At 54.0% G+C, this 12,540-nt stretch overlaps 1 protein-coding gene across 1 annotated transcript in view; it reads left to right on the top strand.

Moving 5' to 3' along the window:
- VSTM2L (V-set and transmembrane domain containing 2 like) overlaps window positions 1-12,540 on the top strand; it is a 33,651-nt gene that overhangs the window by 8,338 nt on the left and 12,773 nt on the right. The gene's annotated exons all lie outside the window — the stretch shown is intronic.

The raw sequence follows: 12,540 nt of genomic DNA, 5'->3' as shown, positions 1-12,540 counted from the left end.
GACAGTCTAGGCTCCTGGATCCAAGTCCAGCATTGTCAGTGGGGAGCAGTGAGAGTATGGGCGTGCCTGCCTGAGTGTTCTGCTGGGGGGCTGCTGTTTTTGTCTGAGCCTGAGTCTAGAGTGAGTGTTCGGGTAGGGTATTTGCTCACGTGCAGTCAGAGGAGCTGTGGCAGTGGGGGAAGGGGCCTGGGAGGTCCTTTAGCGGATTGGCTTAAGGGGCCAGGCGGGTGCCCTCTGCCTTTGCATGAGTACCAGCCTCCCCAGCCCCCTCCAAGCTGGTGCCCTTGGGATGCGAGGCGTGGAGGCTCTGGGAACATCTGGAAGGTCAGAGCCGGAGCCGGGAGGGGGGCCCCGCTCAGAGCCATCAATTAGGGGGGCTGGCATTGCCCATCGGTGGCACATGCTCGCCTTCCCCTCTTCCTCCAGATCTCTCTCCGTGGGTTTGTCTCTCTCTCTCTCTCTCTCTTTCGATCTCTATCTCTGTTGTTCAATCTCTCTCCATCTTTCTTTGTCCCTTTCCCTGTGTCTGCTCTATCCCTCTCCCTCCCTCTTCTCATCTCTCCCACCTTGGTCCTCCCTTTCCCTCTGTCTCTCTGTAGACACACACACACACACACACACACACACACACACGTACGCTCCTCTCTTCAGGTGACATCTCAGGATTACACATACACAGATTCTGTGCATGATGATGACACCCACACAGAGCAGGCACCCAAGAAATGTTGGTTGAATGAATGAAGCGAATAAACGAGTGAATGACCGACCATGTAGGGAAGGTGCAAGGGACGCTGGACATTGTCTAGACTAGGGGTTCCTAATTTTTTGGGAGGTCGTGATCCTCTTGAGAGCTGGAATGTTGATGAAAACTGGATTGTTTCCTCAGAAAAATGCCACATGGTTTTGTCCAGCATCAGAGGGTTTGTTGAGGCCCCCAAAGCCCACCTGTGGTCCTCCAGGGAAGCAGCCTTCATTTCACTGGGGAGGTAACTGAGGTCCAGACAGGAGCCAGGGCTGGCCCTAGGACACCGGGCCGGTGTGCAGCAGAGCCGGGCTCTGGAGTCCTTCCCCCCACTCCCCCGCACAGTGCTGTCTTGTGATCTGGAAGAAGCTTCATTCACTTTCCTGGCAAGTCCTTGGTGAGTGTCTTCAGGGGGTGAGTATTGGAAGAGGTAATGGAGGACAGTCAACCAGAGGTGGAAGCCCAGGAAACAGGGCAGGTGAGCCATTGGAGGGAGGTCTCTGGAGGTTTCCAGTGACAGTGGTTGCTGTGTCCTGGTGCAGTCAGGGACGACTTCCTGGGGGAGGTGGACTCCTTTTCTGCCTGTATCCAGGGACCGTCAAGGCTGAGAGGAGACTGGTGGTCAGTAGGGAGCCTTGCCTGACTGCCTGGGTCTGGGAGGGGCTTCACTTGGAGAGTCGTGCGTGCGTATCCCGAAAAGCAGGCTGCAGCTGGAGGCACTGAGAACGGGCTGGGAAGCTTGGTTTTCATCCCCAGGGCAGGGGCAGCCCTGGAGGGTTTCTGAGTGGGGAAGGCCCAGGGAGTGGCTAGCGTTTGGGTGGGGATGGCCCTGTGAGTTGAAATGGGGGCTCAAACAGGACTTGGAGGCTGGAGGGGCTAACGGAGGAGGAGAGGCTGTTTGCGGGGGGCTGGGGGGCTGAGTTTCTGGGCTCATAGGATGATGGGGCTGGTCCAGGTGTCCAGGGAATGACGGGAATGTGGGCTCGAAAGGAGAGGGGAACCCGTGTGTGTGTGTGTGTGTGTGTGTGTGTGTGTGTGTGTGTGTGTGTGTGAAAGTACACTCGCTTCCTTTCTTGAACACCCAAGCTCCTCCCTCCTCAGAACCTTTCCCCCAGCGATTTTCTCCCCTTGGCAGGCTCTCTTCCTGCCTCCCCTGCCTTCTGGTTCTCTGCTTCACGTACGTCCTCAGAGAGGCCCGTGACCTCCTGTCAGAAGCTCGTCATGGTCACCCCAGCAGGCACCCCAGGCACCCATCAACACGCCCATCTTGACCAGGAGGAAACTGGGGCTTAGAGAGGTGTCTGGGGCCCCCCCACCTAGTTCAAAGCAAGGGAGCAGAGCCCAAACTTTGTTTTCTCCCAGCCTGGCATGTTAAGGGTGTCTCTGGGGTTGTGGGGGGGGTCTTAACTGAACCCCCCTTTCTCTGAAACCTCGGGCTTGGTTCCTGGCTGAGGGCAGGGAAGGCGGGAGCAGACAGCAGGGTGTCTGTTTTGCTTTGTGAGGTTTTAAAAAAATCATTTCCGACCTTCAAGGCGGCAGCAATTACGGCTGGCTCGCTGGGGAGCTGTTGGCTGCCTGTCATCGGCCTCAGGAAAGGGTCCCTAATGGAGGCCCGGCGGCCAGAGCACATGGTAGTGGAAATAGTGCTCAAAACAAAGCCACACTAATGGTCTCAGGCAGGCAGAGGAGAGGGAGGGGGAGGGCAGGCTGGCTGACAGCGGGGCCTCGGGGCAGGGGCCCTGAGACTCACCAGCTGGTCTCCTTATGTCCCCCAGAGACCCCCAGCAGTGGTCACTGGACTCCAGCTAGGTGCTGGCTGCCCCAAGCCCCATCCCAGCTCTGCTGCTTTCTGTTAAGTCCCCTTCCAAGCAGAGGGAACAGTAAGTTCAAAGGCCCTGGGGTAGGGCAGAACCCCTTCAACTAGGGCTTGTCTGGTGCTAGAATAGTCTTTGTGTTTAAAAGGCCAGGTCAGGCTAGTCTTCTAGGTGAGGAAAAGGGAGGTGGGAGCCTTGGGGAGGCAGGGGGTGGACCAAGACCCCCTGAGAGAGGCAGTGTGAATAGCAGCCTGATCATTGCCGTCATGATAACGCTCCATGGAGCCCACCATGTGCCAGACATTTACAGGTATGTGTGATCCTGTTGCGTGCCCACAATACCCATTCTACAGATGAGGAAACTGGTGCTCAGAGATTTGCCTACCTCGAGGAAGTGTAGTTGGGGTTCAAACCCAGGTCAGCTTGACTCCAGAGCCCACATGTTTACAGCTGCATTCTTGGATTTCTCAAACACAGTTGGGCAGGAGTAGGAGAGGCTGGGACGGGGGCAGGAACTAGGTCCCAAGTGGGGCCAGGTTTAACCCAGGCCAGGCCCTGGCGGGGAGGGTGTGGAGGAGGGGGCAGTATGGCCACTCTGCTCTCTGCCTCTGCCTGCTGGGCACCCCGAGAAGCTCTGCTCTGGAGCATCCCTGGGGGCTGCCTCGGTTTTACCTCTGTGGTTGGTCTGCACCTGGCTTTCAGATGCCCTTGTCTCTGCCTCTCCCATTCTGCTCTGTTCTGCATGGCCCTGGCCTCCCTGGCTCCACACTTGGTGCCTCCAGACATTGCTCGCTTTTCTCTCCTCTTCTCAGTGGATCTGGGGATTCTCCCTTCTGGGGTTCTGGGGTAACCACTCATACTATGGCTGATGCAATCTCCCTATGCTTCCTCCATTCGCCCCCTGTCTGCCTGTGACAGGCATTAGGGATGGGTATATGCCTGGGCTTCGAGATCAGACACTGTTGGGCTCAACTTCTGGCCCTCACTCAACTCTCAGAGCCTCACTAGCCATCGGTGCAATGGGCTTACCCCACCGGCTTTGCAGGATGTACAGGTGAGGATGAAAAGAAATGGTACCTGCACAGACATCAGGATGCCTATTTGCCTTCTCCCGTCCCTGGATGTCCCCCCCTGTCCCTGCCTCCCTGCACATCCCCACAGTTGCCTTTCTCCCTCCCAAACCCTTTCATCCCCTGTGGCCCAGATATGTGGGAAGAGGAGGCAGGAATTCCACTGGGGAAACCTGCTCAGCTCCCACAATCCTGCAAGTGCCAGAATATTTTCACTCTCCTTAAATCTCCCTAGATTTGTAATTCCACTGCTGTCTCCTTCAATATGCGCTGGTGGCCTTGGGAGGCACTCTGCCCCCGGCCTTAGGTGCCAGCACTGCCCACCTGGCTGTGTTGGGGCTGCCTGGCAGGGGACCTGGGCAAGTCCCCACCTTCTCTGTGCCTCAGTTTCCTCATCTGTAAGAAGACGAGGGTGATAGTGGCTGCTTCCCAGGTTGTGTTGGGGATTCAGTGAGATATTTTATTAAAGAAACACCTCTACAAAATGGAGTGAAATCTGATATACGCTACAATGTGGATGAACCTCGAAAACATTATGTTAAGTGAAAAAAGCCAGTCCCCAAAGATCACATATTCTATTATTCCATGTATGTGAAATATCCAGGATAGGCAAATCTAGAGAAACAGAATGCAGATTGGTGCTTGCCAGAGGCTGGGGGAAGGGGGAGTGACTGCTTAGTGGGTAAAGAGTTTCCTTTTGGGGAGATGAAAATGTCTGGGGACTAGATAGAGGTGGTGGTTGCACAACATTGTGACTGCACTAAATGCCACTGACTTGCACACTTTAAAATGGTTATTTTTATGTTATGTGAATTTACTTCAATTACAACTAAATGAATAAATAAATGAAAAGGAAGCATCTTTATAATCACATACTTGGTGTCAGGCAGTCATTTTATAAATGTTAACGCATTTAATCGTTACAACAGCCTTATGAGGTGGTGGTTATTATTATCCCCATTTTAGAGATGAGGAAGCTGAGGCACAGCGTCTCCAGGCACTTAGCACATAGTCAGTGCTCAAAAGTGTTAGCTATTTTAATTGTTATTGGGCGGGTCATCAGCCAGGGCTGGGCAGGGGCCCCACCTGGGTGAATGTGCTTGTGTGTCCCTAGAACTCAGCAGTGAGTGGGCGTTGAGGCCATATTGTGTCCCGAACACTGAAACACAGGCTCTTCACCTGCGTGAGTTCATTTAATCCTCAAGATAAGCCTTTAAGCAATGACACATGTGGGAACCGAAGCCCAGAGAAGCGCAGCAACTTACGCGAAGCCACACAGCAAGTCAGGGTGGAGCCGCAACTCGCATCTGCATCTGTAAATCCTGGGCTTCACCCTCCCCCAGCCCCTCTCTTTCCTCTTGGTCCCCTGCCCCTTTTGCCGATACATCAACACTCCAGTGTGCAGAGCATGGTCTGAGGAGCCTGAGGCTGCAGAGGTGAAGGCAGCTTCTGATTGGATCGGATGGAGGCCCTTGACGAGGTGTTCTCCCCATGCAGGAGAGTAAACAGCTCCCAACCAAGGACAGTATTTCTTTGATGTCTCCTATTTCATTCAAAATGCATGAATTCTGTATTCTATGCCATAATATATTCATGTTTGTTTTAATACAAAAACAATGCTCTTTCCCCATTTCGGGGAAGAGAAACCAATGCCTCAGCAAGTCAGTTCCCTGGTTTGAGCAGCACAGCACAGAAGGGAGCCCTCCATTCATTTCTTTGGTCATTCGTTCTACTAGCATGCATTCGGGCCTCCTCATTCCTGAAATGGGTGTCAGTCCCCCCCCCCCCACCATGCGCAAGGCACGTGGAAACTTACAGCGAATCAGACAGGATGCTGCCGGGTATAGGTGAGTGGCAGGAAAGGCTTCCAGGTCTATGGGCCAGAGTGAGCAAGGCCTTGGAGGTGCCAGCTAAAGGTGAATCGTGGGACTGGGCCAGCGGCCAAGGAAACCAGAGCTGGTGACAGTGGTGGCGGTGGTTGCCCACTGGTGCCCACTGGCGTCAGCTGGACCTGCATCCCAGGCCCTTCTGATCAAGAAGAAAGTTTCTGCTCAGTGCTGCTCTGAATTTAATGGATAACTCTCGCCAATCTCCCCTGTTAATGAGAGGAATGGGGACTGAGGCTCGAAGCCTTCAGCAGGCAACCTGCCCTGGCTAGAATTTACGAACGCTGTTTGGTTTTCGTAGTGTTTATTTTTACTGTTACCCTCTCTTTATGGCAAGTGATGCTGATTTTCCATTTATGGCAGTAATAAAAGTCTCCTTTTAAGCTGAATTTATTTAGTAAAAGGGGAAAGATGCTTTCGAAAATAAATAGTAAGTAAATGATAGTGCAGGTGGTACCGGGATCCTGCAGAAATGGTAAAGGTGGTCCCCCAAAGGTTGGACTTGGGAAACTCTATTTCTGGTATGCCTTTTCCTGTCCTGAGCACCCCCAGCTGTGCAAACCCCGTCCGTGTTTAAGTCCAATCACGTCCCCACTTCCCAGCAGCCTGAATCTCCAGGCAGACATGAGGCTGCCCTTTCCTCTCTTAGCACGTGCACCTCCATCCAGAGCTTCTGCATGCAGTTGTTCCCTGCACATCTCTGTGCGCTATGATTCATGGCTCTGTGAGTGGTGCACACCCTGAGCAACTGTACATGCCGATCCAGGCTCAGTCCCAGCTGTTGTCCAGACTGTTCTGTGTGTTTGTCACTCCTGCAGAATGTGGGCCCCTTGAGAGTCAGGGCCTGGCCTAAGCATCTTAGGAAGCCCAGCACAGGGCCTAGCTCAGGGTACGAGTCCATGAAATTTGATCTCTTTCATTCCTTCTGCAGGGAGCAGTTGAGCCCCTGCTGCATGCCCAGCTCACCATCTTCCCAATAAGGCATACTGCAGCTCCTCGAGCTTTTGTACAAAATGCATTCCCTGTCACTTCTTGAGAAGAGGAAACTTGTCCACTGCGAGATGAAGCAGCCTTCATTGACTCACACCTCAATCCCTATTGCTGCAGGCCGCCTGCCAGAAGCTGGGGGCTGCCCAGGAGGAAACAAAGAGAACCCTCAGGTGCCTCCCCTGGGTCCATCCCAGGGCGGATGCCCTGCACCCATCCCTTCCAGCCTTCTCATTCCCTGGAGGCTTTTTCACCCCACTTATTTAGGTTTTCCTCTTATGGACATTTTACATCCCCTGATTTCAGGAGCTGTATGAGACTTGCCTGTGAGCTGGGGCTTCCTTGTAAACACTCCCTCTGCAGCCCTTTTCCCTATTCTGCCTCCCAGCTGGGAGTTCTGGGGGCTGCAGGCCTTCCTGACCCTGTGTCACACACCCTTTTGGCCCCGGCACCCTGCTGAGCTGGGTACAGAGCAGCCTTTCTGGAAATGGCCCTCAGAGAGTCACACTTTTTATTTTTTAATTTTTAAATTTAATTTAATTTTTAAAACAGAATGTATTTATTTTATTTTTGGCTGCATCGGGTCTTCGTTGCTGCGTGCGGGCTTTCTCTAGTTGTGGCGAGCAGGGGCTACTCTTCGTTGAAGGCTTCTCATTGCGGTGGCTTCCCTTGTTGTGGAGCACGGGCTCTAGGCGTGTGGGCTCAGTAGTTGTGGCATGCGGGCTCTAGAGTGCAGGCTCAGTAGTTGTGGCGCACGGGCTTAGTTGCTCCGGGGCATGTGGGATCTTCCCGGTCCAGGGCTCAAACACGTGTCCCCTGCATTGGCAGGCGGATTCTTAACCACTGCGCCACCAGGGAAGCCCTATTGATACTATTCTTATGTTCATACTGTCTTCTAAATTGAGTGTGGACCTAACTGCACAGCCATCTCAGTTTGGACTAGCTGTGTTTCAACTCTCCATAGCCACATGTGGCTCAGGACCACCATATTGGACAGCTCAGATTTAGTGGAAAGTTGCCTTGTGGTACAGATCCCTGAAAACATACCGCTGCAAGGCTGGGAAGCCACGGGAGGTGTTTTTTTAAAAATTGTGGTAAAATATGCATAATGTAAATTTCACTATTTTAACTATTTTTCAGCGTACAGTTCAGTGGCATCAAGTATAATCAGGTTGCTGTGCTGCCATCACCACTATTCACATCTGGGAATGTTTCATCATCCCAAAGTGTAACTCTGTACCCATTAAACAATGACTCCCCCATCCTCCCTCTTCCAGCCCCGACATCCTGCTTTCTGTCTCTGTGAGTCTGACTATTTTAGGAACCTCATGGAATCATCCAGTATTTATCCTTTTGTGCCTGGATTATTTCACTTAGCCAAGTGTCCTCAGGGTCCATGCATGTTGGAGCGTGTGTCAGAATCTCCTTGCTTTTTTTTTAAGACTGAATAATATTCCACTGGATGGAGGGACCACATTTTGCTTATCCATTCATCATTGGAGGTTGTGAGTAAGCAGTGACTCAGTATGTCCTGGCAAGAGATGGGGCCTGAGATAGGGATGTCCAAGGGGCCCTTGGGGCCACACTGGTTCTCGCTGCTCTGCCCGCTTTGTCTCTCTCTAGCTCCAGTCCTGCCTTGGTTCCCCTGACTAGAAGATGTCCCTACCACCAGTCCCCAAGGGGAATCCTGCTGTCACTCTGGCAAAGACGTATGGGTGGGCTAGGGTCCAGTCCCTGCAGGCTTCCTGGACCAGAGGGTCTGGGATGGGGAACCTGAGCTCAGAGATGGAGGGAGGTGAGGGCTGAGCTGGGGTCACCTTGGCTGACGAGCCCCCCAGGACCTGTGTGAATCCGCCTGGCTTGGCGGGGGGATGACTGTTGGGAGCAAATGAGGAAGGAGAGGAGGTACAGGACTGATGGATGAGAGGCCTTGTGGTCCAGGTGTGAGTGAAATACAGATGTTGCATCCACCGTATAATCTGATGAGGCTACAGAGAAGCATCTTTAAAAATCTTTCTGGTGATGGAAGAATTTGGAGCTAGAAGGTGAGAGAAGGAAGGGAGTGCTATTTGGTGAGCACCTACTATGTGCTGCTGGGCATGAGGCATATGTTGCCTTGTATAACCCTCTCCCTGTCCTCTCATTCCAAAAATAGAAATAATTTTTTGATATCTTGGGTTAAATAAAATAAATGATTAAAATTAATTTCATCTGTTTTAAAAAATTGTTACTTTTAAAAATACGGCTATAGAACATTTAAAATGCCGTATGTGTCTTGCTGCGTGGCTTGCATTTGGTGTCTATTGGACTGTGCCCTCTAGAGGACAGTTATTGGGATCCGGGTTGGGCGATAAGGGCTGTGTGTTGGGGGTGAGAGGGCCTGAAGCCTGACCTTGCTGACCCCTGGCTGCTGAGCAGCCCCAGGCCAGATACTGCCCGCTCTGAACCTCATTTTCTGCATCAGGAAGAAGAGCTGGTGGGCCAGGGTCAGGGTTTTTCAGTCAGCTGGGGAGCTTGTGGGCAGGGGGAGGCTGAGTGAGGGTGGATGGAGGCTGGCCCTTCCCCGGGTCACCCTCATGGAAACCCCACCCGAGGACATCCCATCTCTGCCCTTCCTTCCACCCATGAGACCCAGATGCACCACTTCCCATCCTCCTGTCGGACAGATGTGCTTCCCCCACTCAGCCATCTCTGGGAGGAGAAGGGCCGTGGCTGTCACGCAGGCCCAGGCTCCAGGGCTGGCTCCGCTCTTCCTAGCTCTGTGATCCTGGGATGAGCAAACCCCCCACCCCCCAGTAGCTCTGGACCCCCTTTCTCCATTTGCAGGAGGGAGAAGTGTGGCTACTTTCTGATTCCCGTGGCTCAGGCAGTGGTGCCTGGGGAGGGTCACAGCTGTGTCCCTCCCACTGTCTCTCGGTCAGCAGGGTCACACCGCTGGTTACCTCGGATCCAACTAGGGGGCCTCACCACTCTCCTCCTTCCCCTGTTTGCAAAGGGTGCTGGGTGGGCAGGGGCCTGGGTCAAAGCCGAATCCAGCTGTCCCAGGATCGGGGGGCCAATGGCTCGCTCTGATCACCTCACAGTCCTCCTGGTGGCTCGGTCCTCGGCGGCCCCCTTCAGTCCTGCTCGAGTTGGCAAGTCAGCATCAGAGCAGGCATGGAGGGCTGGGCCTGGGACTCTGGGACAGGGCCCCTCCTGCCTGTGGATGCTGGCTCCACCACTGACCAGCCAGCTCTGCTCATTTGTTTATCCAAAAAGTATCTATTGAGCACCTACTATGTGCCAAGCTGGGGAAATATCAGTAGACAAGACAGGCACCACCCCTGCCTCCTGGAAGGGAAAGCAGACCATAAACATAAATAAAATAAGTATATTAGCTGTGCTGTCCGATACAGTAGCCGTTACCTACAAGTGGCCATCTACATTTAAGTTTAAATGAATTTAAATGGAATAAAATTTAAAATTCAGTCCCTCATTCACACTGGTCATATTTCAGATGCTCAATAGACACATGTGGCTGGTGGCTACTGTATTAGCTCAGATATAGAACATTTTCCTTGTCACAGAAGGTTCTAGTGGACACAGCACTATTAGTATGTGGGAAGGGAAGAAGGATTTGAAGCACTGGGTCTCAGGGCAAAAGGGATGCAGGGTTTTTTGTTTTTTGTTTTTTAATACAAATTCAATTTTGCAATTTTCTTTTCATTTAAAAAATTTTTATTTATTTGTTTATTTTGGCTGTGCAGCTTGTGGGATCTTATTTCCCTGACCAGGGATCGAACCCAGGCCCTGGCAGTGAATGCACCTGAGTCCTAACCACTGGACTGCCAGGGAATTTCCAGGGATGCAGTTTTAAGTGAGGTGGTCAGGGTAGGCCTTGCTGAGGAGGTGACATCTGAGCAGAGTCCTGAAGCAGGGGAAGGAGGGAGCCATGTGAGAATCTGGGGGAAGAGCCTTCTAGGCGGAGGGAACAGCACGCGCAAAGGCCCTGAGGTAGGATCTCAGCTGGAATGTTGGAGGAGCAGCAAGGAGGCCATCGTGTCAGGAATGGAATGAGCAAGTGGAAAAAGTAGCTTGAGGACAGAAGAGACAGGGATTGATTTGTGTTTTGCCCAATTACCTCTGGCTGCCGTGTTGAAAATAAATTGTCGCGGAGGGGGCAGAGAGGTCAGTGAGGAGGCTCCCCCACTGTTACGGGTGAGAGGTGGTGACGGCTGGCCCAGCGTGGGGCAGTCGGAGTGGGCAGAGGGACCAGATTCAGATGTTCTGGAGGCAGAACCCATGGGATTCCCCAGAGACCGAAAGGGGGTGTAAGAGGAAGAATGAGGGAGGCAAGGGCAACTCTACAGTTTGGGGCCTGGGCACCTGGAAGGCAGAGGCGGGTGGGCGGGTACCTTCCTCCAGGAGCCAGCTGCCCACTGGGAATAAGGACAGGCCCAGCTCTCAGCTGACTGCACACCACACCTGGCTTGTGTTCAGTAACTCCAACAACACCCATTCTTATTAAATGGGCCTTGTTATGCAACAGCGGCCAGTCCCTCCCAAACCTCAGAGGATGTGGGCAGACTGAACCCATGACCGTGGAGGTCAGGGATGTCACAGACTTTCTCTTAGCCCAGAGACTCGTTGCTGGAGTCAGGCTCCACTTGGAAACCCTGTGTGCAGAGCAGAAAAAGCAACTTATCCATCCTGATCCTCCCAAAGCCCTTGGGATTATGGGGAGGGGGTGGAGGGAGGTGGCCCCAGAGCAGGACCCCCGCCCCCAGTCAGACTCTGTCCTCCTCCTGCCCTGAGCTGAGTGGTGCCTTGAGGGACCACCGGGGCTGCAAGGTGGGCTTGTCTGCCCGCTGGGTCGGGGTGTCTGGCGGGCTGCAGCAGCAAGGTGGGCACGGGACGGGGGCACTGATGGATGCAGCATTCCCTGGGTGACCTGCCTGTTGCCACGTGTCTTTCCAGGGTGACAAAATCTCTCCTGAGAAGAGAAAAGGATTCTAATTACCTCTCAGGACAGTATTTGTTTGGAGAGACCAGAGACAGAACATATGGTGGGGAGCGGTGCTGGGCCGCACTGAGCCGGGATTTGTTTTCTCTTACCTGCCAGCGTGGTGGGCATGGCAGTGGGTGGGGCTCCTGCTGGGTCCCAGGAACCGCCTGCTCTGGGATTTGGTGGGAGAGCTGGACCCTGCTGGAGGGATGGGAGGCACATGTGTCTCCCACCGCCTCCTGGGGCTCTTGAGAGGATGGAGGATGTATCACCCGTTCGGGGCACCTGCGGGGTGCCGGGAGATGTGTAGCCACAGGAGAGCTGGCCCCTGTTCTCATGCAGCTTGCACAGGCAGTACAGGCAGTGAACCGATGCAAGACGGTGACCATTCCCCAGGCAGTTGGGAGGTGGGGGGTTGAGGGGAACCTACCCAGGTGGCCAGGGAAGGCCTCTCTGAGGGGGCCAAGTTTCAGCTGAACTTTGAGTGACTTGCTGGACGAAGAGGGACCAGGGGAAGAACATTCCAGGCATTGGGAACAGCGAGGGCAAAAGTGAGGTGAGAAAGTGAGGCATGTTCGCAGGACAGAATGGAGACCAGGGGGAGGTGGGCAGGGCTTGCCCCCCAACCTGGTGCAGAGGGGACCCGAGGAAGCGTTCCGAGGGGGTCGGGGCGGTAGGTCTGATTTGGTTTTGCAAAGACGGTGCCGAACGCTGTGCCCTGGGGCGGGGAACAACCCAGGATGGGGGCAACTGGAGAAATCGGGGAAGAACTGATGAAAATGGCAGCTTCCTCCCTGGCCTCCTCGCTCACACCTTCCATCCGAGCAAGCCCTCCTCGGATCCATCGCTCCCTTCTCGAGAATCTGGTGCCCGCAGGCTCCGGGATCACGGCCCAGCTGTGGGAAGCCTTCGGGGCCCCGGGCCTACGCCTTCATCCCCAGGTCTGGCCAGCTGCCGCCGCACAGGCCTCTGCGCAGCCTCGCGGAGCTTGTCCAGGTGCCCCACCTGCAGCCAGGCCACCCCCGCCCGCAGGCCCGGCCGCTCCCTCTCTCTC

This window comes from Kogia breviceps, chromosome 14, assembly GCF_026419965.1.
Source record: "Kogia breviceps isolate mKogBre1 chromosome 14, mKogBre1 haplotype 1, whole genome shotgun sequence".
NCBI lineage: Eukaryota > Metazoa > Chordata > Mammalia > Artiodactyla > Physeteridae > Kogia > Kogia breviceps.
The sequence above is the reverse complement of the archived record's forward strand: the minus strand, read 5'-3'. Positions and strand labels throughout refer to the sequence as shown.